General features: G+C 35.5%; 1 long non-coding RNA gene across 6 annotated transcripts in view; it reads left to right on the top strand.

The window, feature by feature from the left end:
• Window positions 1-20,208, top strand: part of LOC137487507 (uncharacterized) — a 255,307-nt gene that overhangs the window by 195,402 nt on the left and 39,697 nt on the right. For 2 of the 6 annotated variants that reach the window (XR_012390165.1, XR_012390170.1), the window contains one exon: window positions 15,781-15,938. The exons of the other annotated variants lie outside the window; for them this stretch is intronic. This is a non-coding gene — a long non-coding RNA (uncharacterized lncRNA). The remainder of the gene's footprint in view (window positions 1-15,780; window positions 15,939-20,208) is intronic. 6 annotated transcript variants of the gene reach the window in all.

Genomic DNA, 20,208 nt, shown 5'->3' with positions numbered 1-20,208 from the left:
ATCACAGACAGAACACACTCGCTTTGTGTTTCCTGATGTTGCCTTTATCTGTACATCCATATGGGAGGAGTCATAATTGGTGATTTTTTTTAATAGCTCATCTGTTTCTCCAATCAAATCTCAGAAGTTATATATGTCAAATTTTTATGATTTATAAGAGCTTTATGCTCATTGCCCGTCATGAGTGAAAAATGTTTCAGTAATTTTACTTTATTGTTGTAATTAAGCATTATTTATAAAATAAATAAATATTAATAATATTAATAATAATATTTAGTATTATTGTTGCTGTTATTATTATAATAATTCTTATTATTATTATTATTATTATTATTGGGCGATGCAGTGGCGCAGTAGGTAGTGCTGTCGCCTCACAGCAAGGTCACTGGTTCGAGCCTCGGCTGGATCAGTTGGTGTTTCTGTGTGAAGTTAGCATGTTCTGCCAGCGTTTGCGTGTGTTTCCTCTGGGTGCTTTGGTTTCCCCCACAGTCCAAAGACATGCGGTACAGGTGAATTGGGTAGGCTAAATTGTCCGTAGTGTATGAGTTTGAATGATTGTGTGTGGCTGGAAGGGCATCCGCTGCGTAAAAACGTGCTGGAGAAGTTGGCGGTTCATTCCGCTGTGGCGACCCCGAATTAATAATGGGACTAAGCTGAAAAGAAAATGAATGAATGAATGAATTATTATTGTTATTATTATTATTATTATTATAAATAAAAAAATACACAAATAAAAGTATGTATTACGACGTGTAGCGCAAGCTCTGTGATTGGTCAGTTTGGGAGCGATGAGTGTTATTTTGTATTTACCTTATGATTAAAGTTGCTGCATGTCACCAGTTCCCTCTTCTGAATGTATGAGTTCGAGCTATTTGTGCATTAGGGCAGGGGTTTTCAGACTGTGAGACGTGCCCCATCAGGGGGGCACCAGCACCTGAGTCATGCACTCGAGTAACTGATGATGCCGATTTTTATGCGTTCATTGGAGTGAATCTGATTATTGTTAGCTCCACATCTAACTATCAGGCACTTCTTTACAGCTTAAAGTGACATTACAAGGCTTAACTAGGTTAATTAGGTTAAATAGGCAGGTTAGGGGAATTACAGTAGACAAGTTATTGTATAACAGTGGTTTGTTCTGTAGATTATCGAGAAAAAATATAGCTTAAAGGGGATAATAATTTTGTCCCTAAAATGGTTCATAAAAAATTCAAAACGGCTTTTATTCTAGCCGAAATAAAAAAATAAGACTTTCTCCAGAAGAAAAAATATTATCAGACATACTGTGAAAATTTCCTTGCTCTGCATCATTTGGAAAATATTTTAAAAAGAAGAAGAAAAATCGAAGGGGGCTAATAATTCTGACTTCAACTATATATATATATATATATATATATTAAAAGATGAAAGAAACTGAGACTACCTTAAAGAAGTTGCTTTCTGGTGTTTTATACTGAAGACCTATTGAGGCTGTTTTCTGTACCTCAATACCATATGGGCCCACAAAAGCATTCACCTTTAAAAACGTGCACACACACACATACCCACAGGAAAATACAGAAAAAACATATTATGGAAATAAGTAAAAGCAAATGTGAAATGTCTGAAATGGAATATATTAAAAATGCAATTTAAATTTAAATCGCAATATTTCCAAAGGCTCGTGGCCTGCACAGTGAACTCATTTCAGTCTGATTATCTGGTTAATGGCACAGCTAAAGAGACCTTAATGCACAGGAGCTGTCAGTCTGTGAAGTATATGTGCAGCGCGTTTCAAAGAGGCTCTGAGAGATACAGTAGAAAACAGGTAACAAATGAGTACACAGAGAAACAGGTCCACAGCAGTGATGCTTAGACTGCTCGTTTGTGCAGCAGTGGAGATGTTTCTTATGTGCATGTCATAAAACAATGGCAAAACCCAGTGACTGCAGACAGATTTAAAAGAGAAAAATTATGTAATTTTTTGACAATTTTTTTAGAAAGCGTGCTGGAATAGTTGGCGGTTCTTTCCGCTGTGGCGACCCCTGAAAAATAAGGAACTAAGCCAAAGGAAAAGGAATGTTGATGGCAAATATAAACACTACAATCCCAAAAGACGAATTAACTTGTATTACAAACCAAAGTTATAATAATAAAATATAATAATGTTATTTAGGTTTTAATAAATTCAATATTTATTTGTTGATTGATTTTAAGAAAGATGATAGATGATGACTTTTACTTTCACACATACAATTGTTTTATTTAAATTTAATATTCTTTTCATGTACACATAAAACTTCTTTACTAAATTAAAATAAATACATTAAAAATGTTAAATTCAAAAATATTTGTAGAATTCAAAAATTCTAAATTGAAAACATTTTCATTATTAAAAAAATCTTAATAAATAAATAATGCATTATTTAAGATCTAAATTAACATTATTATTATTATTATTATTATTATTATTATTATTATTATTATTATTATTATTATTATAACTAAATAACTATTATATTTTGATGGTTTAATGAAGACATTTAATATATACATATTTACAAAATATAAATAAATAATTATTTATTAATTTACTTAAGAAAATTATGGTAGATAATGGCTTTTTACATGCAGTAAATCAGATATTTTATTTTTTATATTATTTGTGTGTACAAAAAAACTTTTCTAAAATTAAAAATATATTTAAAAATGTAAAAATATAAAATTGAAAACATTTGCATTATTAAATAATCCTTATTAAATGAATGAATGAATGAATAAATAAATGAATAAATAAAAAATAAATATTATACAAATAAAGCACTACAACGGTTTTAACACTGATAATAAATGCTTCTTGATGGTTACTGAGGGATCAATAATGCTGAAAAGTTGTATCACAGGAATAAATTACATTGTAGAACATAAAAAAGGAAGTTTTAAATAATATTAGATTATTTTGGATCAAAAAAATTGAGCTTTGGTGAGCTTATGACACTTATTCAATATAAACACATTTAACTAAATAATAAAGAACTAAATAATTGTATTTTTTATTTTAATAAATGCATTCTTTATTTATTTATTTATTTAAAGAATGATGACAGATGGCTTTTTACATACAATAAATCAGATATTGTATTTTAATACTCTTTGTGTCTACAAAAAACCCTTTCTACAATAAAAAAAACATAAAAAACACATCTGCATTTATTAAAGAATCCTTATTAAATGAATGAATGAATGAATGAAATAATTTTACTGACCTCAAAATTTTAAACAGCTATTGTGTAAAATGATCGAGCAATCCCTACCCATAACAATAGTATTTACAGTGTATTTTAAGAATGGTACAATTTACAGTACACAGAAATTTCCATCCAAAAATCAATCATTTAAGAATGTGAGAATGTGGTAAAATCTGAAAATGTGGTAAAAATCAGGCTGCCGCGAGGGCTTTTCTTTTGCTGGATTGCTTTTGAAAACAATGTTGGTTGGGTTTAGGGCAGGAGGTGGGTGGGTCAGTCGATTTGTCAGTGCAATAACATTTACAAAAGAAATTTGAGATCTCAAAAAGCATACACAGTGCGACCTCTGGTGGATTCGCAAAAAAAAAAAAAAAAAAACTGTTAAAAACATACCTTCTGGAACATATTTGGCACTCTCCAGAAATGTATATACGGGTACGTAATCAGAACGAGCCTGGCTTAATATTATTAGCCCCTTTAAGCAATATTTTTTTCTGATTGTCTACAGAACAAACCATCGTTATGCAATAATTTGAATAATTAACCTATAGTTAAGCCTTTAAATGTCACTTCAAGCTGAACACTAGTATTTTGAGATTTCTAGAAAATAATATTTTCTGTCATCATGGCAAAGATAAAAGAAATCAATTATTAGAAATGAGTTATTAAAACTGTCATGTTAAGAAATGTGTAGAAAAAAAAAATCTTCTTTCCATAAAAAAAAAAAAAAAAAATATATATATATATATATATATATATATATATATATATATTTTTTTTTTTATTTTTTTTTAATGGAAAGAAGATTTTTTTTCTACACATTTCTTGACATGACAGAATATATAATTATTCTGACTTATTTTCACTTCAACTAATTCTCCATGTACAAACACAGCAGCATTGCCAGTATGAAGTTTGAGATAAATGTCATGTGGTTTCATAAGTTGTGGGTTCAGATGGGTCAGCTTTTATTAAGAGCGTCCCGGGCCCTTGGGCTTTGGACCACACACTGCGCCAACGCTGCTCAATCTGTGACTCTGTGTTTCATACCAGAAGCCAAAGAACAGATGTTGGACATCGCTTTCCAAGCAATGGCAAAAAAAAAAAAAGAACAGAAACACACACTTATGCCATCTGGAAGGGTTTATATGAAGGGCAAAGACATTATACCAGTACAAACGGTGCAAATGGGTTTGCTTAAAAAATCTGACACTCATCTCATCTTGTGTACGGTCAGATTTTTGTTTAGTTGTTTGGTAAATAATGCATTATGAACTGCATGTGTTGCTCATTAGCATTTTTCTGGGGGAAAATGATAAACTTGACATTTGCTTGATCAGAAGGACACAATTCTCTGTGGATTGAATTTGTTTGTGTATTTACGCTGCAAAAAAAAAAAAAGCAGGGTTCCACACAATTCAAAATGTTTAACTTAACAGGTTTAAGTGGGTTGAACACAAAATAATTAAGTTGTCCAAAAAAAGTTTTAGCTTATATCACATAAGTACACTGTAAAAAAATGTAGGGTTCCACACAATTCATTCATGTTGTCCTAACACAAATTGATTAAGTTAACTTAACACTTTTAACAAATTTATGTGGATTTAATATTAAAAAATTAAGTTGTCCCAATGAAATCTCAAGAATTGTGTTGTTTCAGCTAATTTTAAATAAGTAGTTAAATAAAAATTTTGAGTGTAGTTTAAACAAGTAGCAAAATCTTATTTTATTATTAATATTTTATTTAATGTAGTTAATATGAATTTGCTGTTTTTTCCGACATGCTGTGAATCTGTTGGTAAACTGAACTTGGTATTTTGTTATTTTAATAAAACATAGATTTTTAACTCAACTCAGCTCGCCATTTTTTCTCTTTTTAAATGAATCTTAACTTATATAGCGCTTTTACAATGTAGATTGCTTCAAAGCAGCTTAACATAGAATTTTTAGTAAGTTGAAACTGTGTCAGTCCAGTTTTCAAATAAAAATATCAAACCTAGCAAGCCAGTGGCGAGAAAGAAACCACCAGTTGACCTTGAACCTTGAGAGAAAATTGTACTAATATTCTACATTAAACTTTTACACAATCTTAAATTTGTTTTCATTATTTGTGTTTACTTTTCATCTGGAATGATCAGGGAAGATTTAGTAGAATTATTTCACAAACATCACATTTATTGTTCTAAAACAAATAGTTTTTTTGCGTGCTTGTTTTTGCAAGCATGCAACTAAAACTTTTCTCCAATATTTTAAATAAAATAATAAGTAAATTAATGAATGAATAAAACCAATGAATGAATGCATTAATGAATAAGAAAATACATACGTAAATAAATAAATAAAAACGCAAATGAATGAATAAATGAATGAATAAATAAATGAATGAATTATTTAATTAATTAATAACAAATGAATGAGTGAATAAACTAATGAATAAATGAATGAATAAGAACATACACAAATAAGTAAATAAACGAATGAATAAATAAATAAATAAATAAATAAACAAAAAAATTAACTATTTAATTAATTAATAAACCAATGAATAAATAAATGAATAAAAAAAGTGCATAACTAAATAAATAAATAAATAAGGCAATGGATGGATGAATTAATAAAAAAAATCTAAATAAAAAATAAACAAACAAATAAAGGAGCAAACAAATAAGTAAATAATTAAATACACAAACAAACAAATAAATGTATGAATGAATAAATAAATACGTAAATAAATGAATGATAAAATAAATAAATTATTATAATATATATATTTTTTTGCATTAACAGATTTATTATCTGCATTATTATCAAATTTTATTGAGTTGCAAGTACATTATATATTCATAACATTTATTTAGCTGTACATGTAAATTATATGGCTAATATACAGCTCATATTAACTTCATATATACACTATATATATTATTTATTTATTTATTTTCGCATATAATGTTCACCTTCAGCTTTTTGATATTGTGATATTGTAAGCAGTGTTGATCTTCCCATACTCTTGACTCTGATGTTAGATGTCATTTGTAAGTCACTTTGGGTAAACTGTTGTTAATATGAAAAGCCTACTGTACTCTATATATAAATGCATTATAATCTGCTAAATCTGAGCACAGTTTGAGAACTTGAAATTGTAGATGACAAACATGTAAGATTGTAAGCCGTGGTCTTTTTACTCAGGAGAAACATCTGTGAAGAAAAAACAAAACAATTTAATTCCTTAAATGTGAAGACACATTTCAGTAAGTAAGTGATCGCAGCTAAAATATTTCTTCTTTCCAGGTTGAATCTTGCAACAGATATGAGGAATACTAAACATCTGGGTTCATTTAGGAGAATCCATCAATATGAAGCAGAAAAGAATAATAAATAAATACCATGAAAGAAGAAAACCAAACAAAGCAAAAATGATAATAAAAATGAAAGAAATGAGAGTTGTAAATATCAAACACATTTTGGATTTGGGATGAGCTCATTTAGATTGCTAACAATTAAGATGTGGGCAGCACAGTGGCGCAGTGGGTAGCACTATCACCTCACAGCAAGAAGGTTGCTGATTTGAGCCCTGGCTGGGTCAGGTGGCATTTCTGTGTGGAGTTTGCATGTTCTCCTCATATTTGTGTGGATTTCCTCCGGGTGCTCTGGTTTCCCCCACAGTCGAAAGACATGCGGTACAAGTTAATTATATAAGCAAAATTAGCCGAGCGGTAGTTTATGTGAGTGTGCAAGAGTGTGTGGGTGTTTCCCAGTGTTGGGTTGTGGCTGGAAAGGCATCCCCTGCGTAAAACATATACTGGATAAGTTGGATGAAATGTCAATAAATGACAATTTTGAGTTTCATTTTCCAATCATGCAAACCAGACCCAAAATATGGCCTAAAATCTACTACTGTGTGGCATTTTCCAATGCTGCTTTGTGAGTATATGAATTCATATTTAAATAATGCTGAAATATCAACATTGTAATAAATTAGGAATAAATTATATGCATATATATATATATATATATATATATATATATATATATATATATATATATATATATATATATATATAAAACAAAAAAAATTTAATTTTACCAATTTCAAACTTTTAAACAACTAAACATTCTATTTGTGCACATTATTTAGGAAATGTATTGTAAATATACATTTTAAACATTTAGGTTTTATTTGTTGCCATGGTTACTCTGATTTCACACACTTGTTTGTCATTTTGTTCACCCAAACCAACCCAACCCAAACCAACTCAACACAAACCAAACCAACAAAACCAGCCAACCAACCAACCAACCAAACCCAACCCAACACAACCTAACATCACAAACCCAACAACCAAACCAACCAACCAACAAACTAAACCCAAACCAAATCAAATTAACCAACCAACCTACCTACCAAAGCCAACCCAAACAAACAACTAAACTTAATCCACACAACCCAATACCCAAACTAACCAACCAACCAAACCAAACCAACTAACTAACCAAAGCCAACCCAATCTTACATAACCAACCCAAACCAATCAAACCCAACCCATCAAACAACCAACCAAACCCAACCTAATCCAACTAAACCAAACCGACCAACCAATCAACCAAAGCCAACCCAACCAACCAAACCAACCAATCAAACCAAACCAATTCAACCCAACTAACTAACCAAACCAAACCCGACCAAACATAACCAACCCGACCCAACAACTAACCAACCAAGCTCAAACAAACCAACCAACTGAACCCATTAACCAAACTAACCAAACCAAACCCGACCAAACCCGAACAACCAACCAACCAAACGAACTCAACCAACCCAACCAACCAACCAACCACCCAGCAAACCAAAGCCAACTCAAACTAACATAACCAACACAACTCAACCTAACAACCAACCAACCAAACCCAACAAATCAACCCAACCCAACACCCAAACCAACCAACCAAATGCAACCCAGCCAAATTTAATCAAATCAAATTAAATCAACCAAACATAGCCAACCCAACAACTGACCAACCAACCAAACCCTATCCAACCCAACAACCAAACCAACCAACCAGACCAGACCAAAACAACCAACCCAACCTAACCAAACCAACCCAAACCAGACCTGACCAAACCAAACCAACCTAACTAACTAACCAACCAACCAACGCCAATCCGACAACCAACCAAACCAACCCAAACCCAACCAAACAACGAATGTCTAGTGGATAAGTATGCAACCTTTCCCCTCTATCTCTGCTCCCCATTCATTCCTGTTACTCTACTCTACTCCTCTTACTCTAAAAAGGGTCTGAAAAGCCCTAAAACAAAATTATGAAAAAGTCAATCAATCTTTATATCATACATATCAGACCCAAAATCTGGTCTAAATCATCAAATGTGTGGCAGGCCTTAAGAGTTTTTAGTCTCATTTTTCACAGAGTGTGGTGCTTCACCTACTACAACATCCTGAAAGTTGTCTCCAAGTGTGTGACAGAAGAGCAGGCAAGCTTTAGGGCATATTTCATCATAATTGCGTCTTTAACAGATCGTTCAGTTGCTCATTTATGTGCATTCTGTCACCGTTGAAAGTGTCCTGTCGATCACATTGTCACATCTAATATCCTCCACATTTATTTTTATTTCATTTCCCACCACATTCGAGATGAAGAAGCATTTTAATCTGCCGTTCGCTGCTCTTTCATCCAGAGAAATCTCCTCATGTGTTTGCGTAATGACGCGTGCAGAAGTTATGACCAATCATATAAGTTCACAATATGTGAATAACATTAAATACACATATATCATCAGATTAGATATGTGTTATTAATTATTCAAACCGCTTTACCTAAACTTATCTATACTATATATATATATATATATATATATGCTTCTGCTTGGAAAAAGTCAGTTTTAAATCACAATGTACAATGTTTATTTTGCTAGCGCACATCGTTATTCTTTAGGTGACCAATTAATCTGTGCAAGTTAATTCATTGTTAAAAATGAATTGGTTTGTTTCAGTAATCTTGAATCAAAATCTGGCTGTTTGCTTCTGTGTTTGAAGTGGCGTTTCTCCTCTGATGATATCAGTTTGTCAGCTTCATCCACAATACTCTTAACCACGCCCCTCTTACCGTTAGTTTGTTATGAGGGAATGAAGCTGCAGTCACACTAGAGTTTAAGCTTGCGAAATTATGTCATACGGCGCTGCGAAAAAAAGTTGAAACAAGATGATTTGACATTTTAAAAAGCGAGCGATTGGTCCATATTTAACATTTCTGTCCAGAGAGGTCATGTTTTGATTCTCGTTTGGTATCACGCAGTCAAGTGATGCAGATTTGCAGGTCAGAGTTCACCAAGCTTGAACTTTTTGTAATGTAATGTAGTCAAATGTTTACAAACACAAGCGCAGCCATTTAGAGGTCATTTCTGGTTAATGATGTCAGAATTTACCGGCATTTTGGGATGGATGTGTGAATGCTCTTTTCCGGAAAAATTCCGTAACATCCTCGCCTGTGTGAACAATGCTTTTTTGAATATACCGGTAAAGTCGTTCCGGAAATTTTCCGGATATATACCGGTATCACTGTGTGAAAGGGGCTACTGTATATAGTAATATAGCTGTAATAGTTGTTCCTCTATTTGTATATTTGCATTCACTACTTACTGCCTTTTTATATTTTTATTATCTTTTTATTGTCCCGACTCTGTAATTCTGTTGCACTGTAGAAGCTCTGTCACAAAAACAAATTCCTCATTTGTGTGAACATACCTGGCAATAAAGCTCTTTCTGATTCTGATTAAAAACAGAAGTCTACTATAATACAGTGACTAGCTGGCAGCAGTTCACCAGTAACTTACTGCAAATCAACTGCAAAAAATACTGTAGTTACATTTACAGCACCCTTTACCTTGCTGTATATGCATTTACAATGTTGTATATCTTTACTGTAAAAAATATGTCATTTTCACAGCGCAACTTTAAAATACAGTAACATACCGTATATCTATCCTACACTGAAAAAAATTATCCAAAGATGATTCCTTGGATTTACTTACTTTTTTAAAAGTTAAGTGGTTGTAAACAATTTATTTGTGTTGAATTTAAACAAACAAATTAAGTTGAACATTATTAAACTTAATTTGTTTGTTTAAATTCAACACAAATAAATTGTTTGCGACAGTTCTGCATGCAACACTTTTTTCAGTGTACAGTAAAATACAGTTCATATTACAGTTAAATACCGTGTAATTTACAAAAATCAACCATCAAGTCTGAAGTTGTTCCTCCTGCAGGCACAACTCTGCTTTGCTGTGTACATTAAAGTCTACTCTGTAACCCTTTCTGATCAAGAATTATCACATGCCCTCTCTTACTTTTTCTATATCTTCTTGCCGTGTCTCAGTACTCTTTGCACTCTTCTCTTCAGCCTGGCCTAATGTGTTGGAAAAATGTTGCTCTGCGTGCCTCTGTTGACCTGCTGGTGACTAATAGCGTGTCAAGCCTCGCTCGGGCAGAACAAAAGCCGGCCGTATCGCTCTTGAGGCCCAACGGCGCCTGCACTTGTTGGGTTACAGCATTTCAAAGGGGTTCAACGCGGAGTGCAGGGCTGCTCTAAATTTTGTCTCGGGCTGTATATTACACACTCGTATGAAAGGCCTGTCAGAGAGCCCACCGCTTGTGAAATAAACACCTCTTGACACACCGGTTTCCCCAAACATCAATCAGCACAATGGCGTTGGACATGGAACAGGAAGCGTAACACACTGTGCATTAAGTGTGGCTGTGATTATAATGCTGCGTTTGGGAGATTAACTCTAGTTAATTAGCGAAGGACCTGAGCCAGCTTTTTTTTGCTTACAATGACTGTGCCATGATACTCCTCCATAAGGACTCATACATCAAGGTACAGATATGTTAATAGCTGTAGAGCTTTTGCACAGCGCTAAGGTGCCGTCTGTGTTATTGCTGTATCGCACATGGACTGAAATAAAAAGAGCTTCATTAGAGCCATTGGATTGGAAAGAATAGCGCCACATATGGTCTCGTTTAAGTCGGTTGGGCTGTGTTAGTACGCAACAGCAACTTGCGATGGAAGAAATATGATTATTGTAACTCACTAGAGACCCGAGAGAGACTACAAATTAGACAGACTTCACCAGATCGCCAAAAAGACAGTGATCTAATGTAATGAATTACAAAGAAAAATGTGTTTGCTTTTTAAGGAACTGTACTTTACTAAGTAGCTTTAATAATGTATTTATTTACTTTTAATTGAGTACATTTTTTAGTTCTGTATCAATATTTTTACTCCACTATTTTACTTAAACCGGCAGTCACTATTTCAGTCGTTTCTTGCTTATGGTGATTGGCTAAGTCAGGGCTGTCCACACTCTGTACTGAAGGGCCAGTGTCCTGGAGAGTTTAGCTGCAACCAGTGGTGGAAAGATGACTGAAAAATCTTACTCAAGTCTTACTGGTGGGTGCACTAAGGCACTCGGCCTGCGGCCTCATGCCAACGCACGCCTCCCACCAGTGCTGATACACAGCCATATTGCACTGCTACTCGTGTGATATTGCTCATATATATATATATATATATATATATATATATATATATATATATATATATTAGGGATGTAACGTTATTGTAAATACTGTCATACCGCAATATTATTTTTTTTTGATATTACCGTAGTCGCATGACTCGGTAAAACTATAGGTCTTCTGAGAAAATTTGCTCAGGCGAATGAAGCGAACGGGAGGTACCGGAAACTACATTTCCCATCAGCCCATGCTTGGCCATAATCCCTTGCGGTCTGTTGTCGCTACAGATCCAGTAATGCGGAAATGGAGTGTGCTGCTAGAAGCAGGGATAAAAAAAGAGCTGGGTGTTGTCGCCGCGCGCGTACTGAATAGGTGTGTTGTCGCGCGAGTTCTTATCAGCTGTGTTGTCGCGCTCGTACTGAAAAGCGGTGTTGTCGCGCGAGTTCTTATCAGCTGTGTTGTCGCGCGCGTACTGTAAAGCGGGGACGGAGGGTATGTCGCGTCGCGGGGGCACTTTTGATCATTTTGGAAGGGAACTTTCTATCCAAGACTAAAAAGGGCATGTGCACTGCACAGGTTGAGCACTGTGTGTGCACGTGCCTGCAAGTTGGGGAATACGACTAATCAGTCATGGGGACTGCAGAAACACAGCACACTGTTCAGATTGATGCAGACATGAGATCTCTATCTCACTCATGGTTTGTCCTCTCAAGTGGGGGAAAGACAATGCACAACGTTCCCCATTGCTAACAACCTGGGCCAAGTCATATCTCTCTTGTCCCAGAAACCTCAGTCCCAAATGAGAGGGTTTTTTTCTGTTGCAGGGGACATTGTAAATGCCCAGAGATACCAGCTTTTACCAGATTATATTTATATGATAATTTTCCTTTAAACCCATCTTTATCTAAGTGAGTGAGTGATTAAATGTTGAATGTGATTAGTTTTCAACACTACTACATTGAAACTTAATTTTTTTACATGGTTTAATAATTTTTTGTTATTAAAATTTTAGTTCCTGTTTCAAAGCTTACAGATAGATGACTAATTTGTATGTCATTGACACTTTTGGCACTTTTTTGGAGTATTTTCATAAGTTTTGTTTTTTCCTGTAAATGGTTCAATAAATACCGTACCGTGACATTCATACCGAGGTATTACCGTACCGTGAAATTCTCTGAAATCCCTAATATATATATATATATATATATATATATATATATATATATATATATATATATATATATATATATATATATATATATATATATTGGTCAGGCATTTTCGTGTTTTCGCTTGAATTATTTCTGTCTATCATCTATGTTCTACTTAAAAAAGAGCGGGCTAATTAAAGGCTTATTGATTAGTAATAGTATTTACATTTTAGTTAGTATTTCATTGTATTTAGATGTTGTATGAATCCTGTGAAACTCAACAACTGTGATTTGAAAAATGGATATGTTAAAATTAAAATTGTATTTAGATATGTTAAAATGGTTGGTTAGGTTTTGTTTAGGTTGTTATATCTATCAAAAGCGACAAACAAATGTTGCTTATTTTATGTCACAGTTAAATCTTAATATGTCTTAAACACCGCCCATTTCACTTTGAGGTTGGAGCAAATGAACACACTGAAGTGTTTATGGGTTTACAGTCCTGTAGGTTCGGGTTCGCATCAACAGTTTTAGTAGGTTAAATTTCACATTTGTCACATTTACTGCTGCGCTGTGTAATATTTTGCAATGAAATCCAATTAATCTAATATAAATTAGAGGACTAATTATGAGTGCTTGCAAGAGTTCAATCGCAAATTTCAAAGCAGTTTCATGTCAGTCGCACAGATTGACTGTGTGTATTGAAGTATTGATGATGTATTGATGTTTTATTCAGATTTATTCTTAAGATTTATTCTGCAAACTAAATTTCATCTAAATAATAAAAAAAATAACTTTAATTTTGTATTTACACAAAGATCCTCAAACCAAAATGAATGTTACTGGAAAGAGCCATCAGTGCGGCGGTGCTTGAGACGGCTGTTATTCTGCTCTTCCGTTGCACCACGGTTGGGCCGCAGCAGTTGTCGTGGTGATTTATTGTGATTACCGCAATGGCAGCAGCTCCACGGAGCGGAAGGGCTCTGAGATTAACGAGCGCAGTGATAAAAGTGCTAGCGAGTAGCACGTTTGCTACTTAATAGCTCCTGAAATGAGGCGCCCCGCCACGCGGCGCCTCCCGCCCCTCCCCCAGGGATTTCATTACTTTAAGACAAATGGATGAATCCATGCTGAAGTGGGCTTTGAGGAGCGGGCAGAGCAGAGATGGTTTGTAATTACCCTAATCAGAGCGAGAGCCTCTCTAACGTGCCAGAAACATGCGCTGGGGTCACAGCAGGAGGACCGGGAGGCCAGACCAAACAAAACAAGGAGCGCAGAGTCACCTGCAGTCAAGTCTCGGCAGGGATGCTGGAAGTCACTGCAGACCACAGGTAAAGATGGCTGCTGTGTTTGTTTACCCTCCCGAAAGATGAGGGAAGGAGTACTGTAGAGTTGCTTCCGCATTTATTTTGAGTTGGAGTTCATTTACACCTCCTGTCGTCACTTGTTTCGCCATTGTAGTTGAAAGTGGGTGCAAAGTACAAACTAGGCTTAAAAAATTGGCCATATTTCTAATATGGCTTTTCATGGCTGAGGCCTGTAATATTGACACAGAAAATTTGAAATCCTGTTTACTATTATCTATTTAGATTTTCTTCATTTACTGGGATATATTTATTACTTAAGCAGATGTATCAGAACAGACTTTAAAAGAAAGAAATATCACAACCCTGCTGAAAAATCCAGCCTTAACCAGCCTAGGCTAGTTGGCTGGTTTTAGCTGGTCGACCAGGCTGGTTTTAGAGGGGTTTTGACCACTTCCAGGCTGGTTTCCAGCCATTTCCAGCCTGGTCTTTGCTGGTCAGGCTGGGAGATGACCAGCTAAAACCAGCTTGACCAGCCTAGCCAAGCTGGGATGCCAGCCAAAACCAGCTATATCTAGCTTAAACCAGGCTGGTCAAGCTGGTTTTAGCTGGATTTGGCTGGTCATTTTCCAGCCAATAAATGGCCAAAACCCCTGTAAAACCAGGCTGGTCAACCAGCTAAAACCAGCCAACCAGCCTAGGCTGGTTTAAGCTGGATTTTTCAGCAGGGAAGCAAGCTGACAAGAAGGCAGAACTTAAAATAAAGGCAAGACCTATTATGCCCCTTTTTACAAGTCTCTGATGTTCCTAGAGTGTGTATGTGAAGTGTGTATAGCTCAAAATACCCAACAAATTATGTTTCATAACTCTGAAACTGACCCTTTTAGGCTTTGATCGAAATTGTGCCATTTTGGTGAGTGTCTTTTTAAATTTAAATGAGATTGTGCTCTGTACAGGAGAAGGCGGAGCTAGAAATGCCTATGTGTCAGCATAGTGGCAGATTCAATAACAAGACTGAAGTCTTATGATAATGAGGGAGAGATTGTCATTAGTGGGCAGGACTTTCCCCCAGTGATTACACCAAGGGTCATCAATCTCGGTCCTGGAGGGCCGGTGTCCCTGCAGGGTTTAGCTCCAACTTGCCTCAACACACCTGCCTGGGTGTTTCAAGTATACCTAGTAACACCTTGATTAGCTAGTTCAGGTGTGTTTGATTAGGGTTGGGGCTGCTAGACACCGGCCCTCCAGGAACAAGTTTGGTGACCCCTGGATTACACGTACAAAGGAAAAATGTCAAGCAAAGCATTTCTGCAGATCGAGTGTGTGTTATCGAGTGTGATTATTCCTTCATTCATTTTCTTTTCGGCTTAGTCCCTTTATTAATCTGGGGTCGCCACAGAGGAAGAACCGCCATCTTATCTAGCATATGTTTTTACGCAGCGCATGCCCTTCCAGCTGCAACCCATCACTGGGAAACACCCATACACTCCTATTCACACACATACACTGCGGACAATTTAGCCTGCCCAATTCACCTGTACCGCATGTCTTTGGACAGGTGGGGTAAACCGGAGCACCCGGAGGAAACCAACGCCAACACGGGAAGAACAAGCAAACTGTATACAGAAATGCTAACTGACCCAGCCGAGGCTCAGACCAGAGACCTTCTTGCTGTGAGGCGATCGTGCTACCCACTGCTCCACCATGAGGCCTCAGGTGTGATTATATATAAAACAAATCAATATATCTTACCACTAGAAGCTGGTTATATTCACACTGTGACTTTTGCCGCACAACTGTGTTTAAACCTCTTATAAAAGCAATTTTTGCATAACAGGTCCCCTTTAATCTATAATTGTTTACCATGCTAAACATGGCTAGAAGCTAGAAGCTGGTTATATTCACACTGTGACTTTTGCCACACAACTGTGTTTAAACCTCTTATAAAAGCAATTTTTGCATAACAGGTCCCCTTTAATCGATAATTGTTTACCATGCTAAACATGGCTAACAGTTATTTTCAGCCCCATAAACACACACACACACACACACACACACAAACACACACATTAAGTTTCCATGATTTGTGCAGACTTTCCATATTAAAATATTTTATACTGATCAAACAATATTTTCCATCCACAAACCAAGTCCTGCTTTTAAACTCACTTTCAGAAAACGTGTTCAAATGTTTACACTTTTAGATAAATATACTTGAGTATTTTTTAAGATGTCGTTTCCCTTTTAGGGGACAACACAAAATGGCAAAATTCTCAGGTTTTGCTGTCCTTTTTAGGGACAATAGGTCCCCAAAATAGTCATGTGTTCATCCTGTAGTGAAACAAATCTTTTTGCAAAACCATCCCAAATGCATATTAGATGCATTTCAATCAAGTAATGAGCTCAAGAAGTTCATTATTTTAAACATAGAAGCGGGGCGAGGGCCAGCAAGAAAGCAAAACCACTCACACTTCAGACGACCTTGTAAACAACTACGGGGCACAGGGTAGTTCGGCTCTTTTTCTTGGCTTTGTAAGCTGTTCATCAAGATGACAACAAGATTAGTTTAAACTTGGGTTGACCATAGCTCATTATTATATGTATATAGTATTACAGTGTAATGTCACGGCTGTGTTTTTAAAAATGGCGGTTCCATTGTTTTTATTCTCCTGGCTTGTTGCACGAGTGAGTGACGAATCTCTGTAAACCAGTAACATTCAGCTGTGCGATTTGCTCCAACTTTTGGTACCCTTTTGTTGTGCTAAGTACCCTTGCAAACGGGTTCCCAAAAAGTGGTATGGTAAAGGTACCTTTCGATAGTCGAAATGGCCATAAAAGCATACTGAACGCAACTGTACTATACCACTCAGAGGAAACGGGGCATTAGTAACTTCCTTAACTATACATTTCACATACTGTATGTTTCTCCCATGACAACATTGGTTGTATCTCAGTTCAGGTAACTTTCTAGCACAGATTTAAGCCTGCACCAAATTCTCCATGTGTCACATTGGATTAAAGTGCCTCCTAAATGACAACTTCCTGTACCTGTCCTCCACAAAAGATAAAAGGTGACAAAAAAAAGAAGTGCTAATCTCCAATCTTTTGATCATTAAAATGAACTCTGCATTGAAAGGGCGTTAAATGTTATGGTTTATTGCATTTTAACAACTCCCTGGCTTGTGGCTAATGACTGAATCCTACAGCCGGTCACTGGGAGGCTACAGCTGTCTTTGTGCACCCGAAAAGGCTCCATGTAGGTCTGGAATAAAAAACTATAAAAGAAAATCCTAATACTTCCCATTTGCACCATCCTCTTTAATCTGGGGTTTAAATACTTCCAATGGACTCTTAATTGTTTTTTTTTTTTTACTTAAACAGGTGCTCAGTCTTTCAGGGACTTTGGTTAAAAAAAAAAAAGAGAGAGAAAAAGAGGGAGGGGGATGATGGGATTTAATGGTCCACACCAGCGAACAAAGCGTAGCTCCCTACAATGGTGAAACTTCTGGCTGTGTGCCAGTCCACAGTCAATGTCAAAAACACAAGTCCATGAAATCTGCCTGCTTCCAAAAAGACAAAATAATAATAATAATAAAATACAACTACAATATGACTGGGCAATGGTTAAAACCCTCTTCATGAACCAAACATTTTTGATCAGGATTCTCCATCTCTCTGTTCCTCAACACTCTGAATGGAAGTTTTCAGTCCCATGGAGATTTTCCTGCATGTTAGTAGGTTCTTTCATAAAGAGCGCAGGCCTTCCCCTCCCTCGCCGAGCCATAGAAACAGGACTCTCTCTGTGCTTTAGAGGAGTTTTGAGGGCCGTTTCTGCGCTGGAAGCCTTTGAGGTGGTTGGCCTTTGAAGTCCTGCTCTCCACCAATAGCTGCACTTTGAATGGCTGACATTAATTGTTCCCAGAGAGACGTGGAAAGACCTACAGCGCGAAGATGAGTGGACCAATACTGTACACCTGTGGCCCTCCATAACCCAGAAGATTGTAAAGGAACTTTTGACAGGTCATTTGTGCAAGAATTCTCTAAAAGTTCTGAAGTATTTGAATCTGAGTAGGTTTGGCCTCTTGAAGAAAACTATGCACAGCTTAAAATTTCTACTTTCTATGTCTGGAGACAGATTTTTAATAGCTATCACTGAGCACCTCTTATTTATTCATTTGCGACAAGGATGCTCATCAGAATTGTAAAGCATTACTTTGCTACAGCAATCCACATGTAAAAGAAATACTTAGTTCTTTTTAGAGGCTAAATTCAAACCCATAACCCAGTAGATTCTAAAGAAACTTTCATCAGGTAAATACTGCAAGAATCCTCAAAAAATAATGGAGATTTTGAATCTAAGTAAGTTTGGGCTGTCGAAGCACACTATCCTCACTTTTAGTTCTTGTGTCCAGGGACGCGTGCAGTACATAACGTAAATAACTAATAATTTGCACAATTAAAACTAAAGATCTACAAAAATGCTAGTCAAATGTAGTTGTGTAAGTCTTTTCACAATGCATATAATTATATGAAGATTTAGGAAAAGAAGCTAGCGTGCCAGTAATGTAGTTTGGGAAAGTAAACTGTCACCATCCCAATAGCCGGATGCTTAAGTTTATTTTATTATTTGGCAATTAAATCTTAATCTAATCATGACCAACTGTAAATCGCTGCAAAATTTGTAAGTCTTCTGAATACATTAATACTGTTTATTTTTGTTTTGTATGAAAAGATCAAAATCCGTTTATTGTCACTATTCAACCTGTGGGACCGTTTGTGGTTATGATTTTAAACCATAAAATTATAGTCTAAACATAAAGCACAACAAATGATATATCATTTGACAGCTTAACATTTTGTTTCCATATTTAGTGACAAATAAGAGTTTGAGTTTAAGCATTACTTTGCTACAGCAATCCACATGTAAAAAATGTTTAGAAGTTTTTTAGAGGCTAAATTCAAATCAAATACCACCAATTTGATGCCTACTTTACAAATATTGTCAAAATATAAAATATATGGTTCATTTTCCTTAACACACAAAAGTAGGGAGCCTTTTCATATGGTTACCAATGTGAACTGAATGTCATCTGGTGGTGATGTCTGGTACTGCAGCCAAACTAAATTTCATTGAGGCTCATATTTTGAGATATCAAATTCAAATTTGGAATATAACTTGTTTGGATATTTAGCCTCGATATCATCAGGGATTTTCCAGATATTATTTCTATTGTTGATATTTTTACCATAAGAATATTGACTACATTTTTATATGTGGGTGTAGCTCAGTGTTAACTAAAAGAAAAAAAAAAGAAAAAAACGATCTTTACCTATAGATGATCAAAATTAATGTAAAATAGCAACAGTAATCGTAGTTAGCCAGAGTGACAACTAGCTCATTAGCCAAAGTGAAATATAACACTGTAAACACAAAGTAGCAAAAGTAAACTTGGTTAGCCAGAGTAAAAACTAGCATTCTAAACACACAAATAAAATAGCAACAGTAAACTTGGTAAGCCAGGGTGAAAGCTAGCTTATAGCCAGAGTGAAAACTTGCATTGTAAACACACACATGAAATAGCAATTGTAAACTTCCTGAGCCAGAGTGAAAACTAGCATTGTAGCCAGAGTGACAACTAGCACATTAGCCAACGTGAAATATAACATTGTAAACACAAAATAACCAAAGTAAACTTGGTTAGCCAAAGTAAAAATAGCATTGTAAACACACAAATAAAATAGCAACAGTAAACTTGGTAAGCCAGAGTGAAAGCTAGCATATAGCCAGTGAAAACTTGCATTGTAAACACACAAATAATATATCAACAAACTTGTTTAGCCAGTGTGAAAACTAGCTTAGTAGCCAGAGTGAAAACTAGCATTGTAAACACACAAATAAAATATAATTTAGCAAACTTGCTTAGCCAGAGTGAAACCTAGCGTTGTAGCCAGAGTGAAAAATAGCATATACTGTACCTTAGACAGA

This window comes from Danio rerio, chromosome 14, assembly GCF_049306965.1.
Source record: "Danio rerio strain Tuebingen ecotype United States chromosome 14, GRCz12tu, whole genome shotgun sequence".
NCBI lineage: Eukaryota > Metazoa > Chordata > Actinopteri > Cypriniformes > Danionidae > Danio > Danio rerio.
The sequence above is the reverse complement of the archived record's forward strand: the minus strand, read 5'-3'. Positions and strand labels throughout refer to the sequence as shown.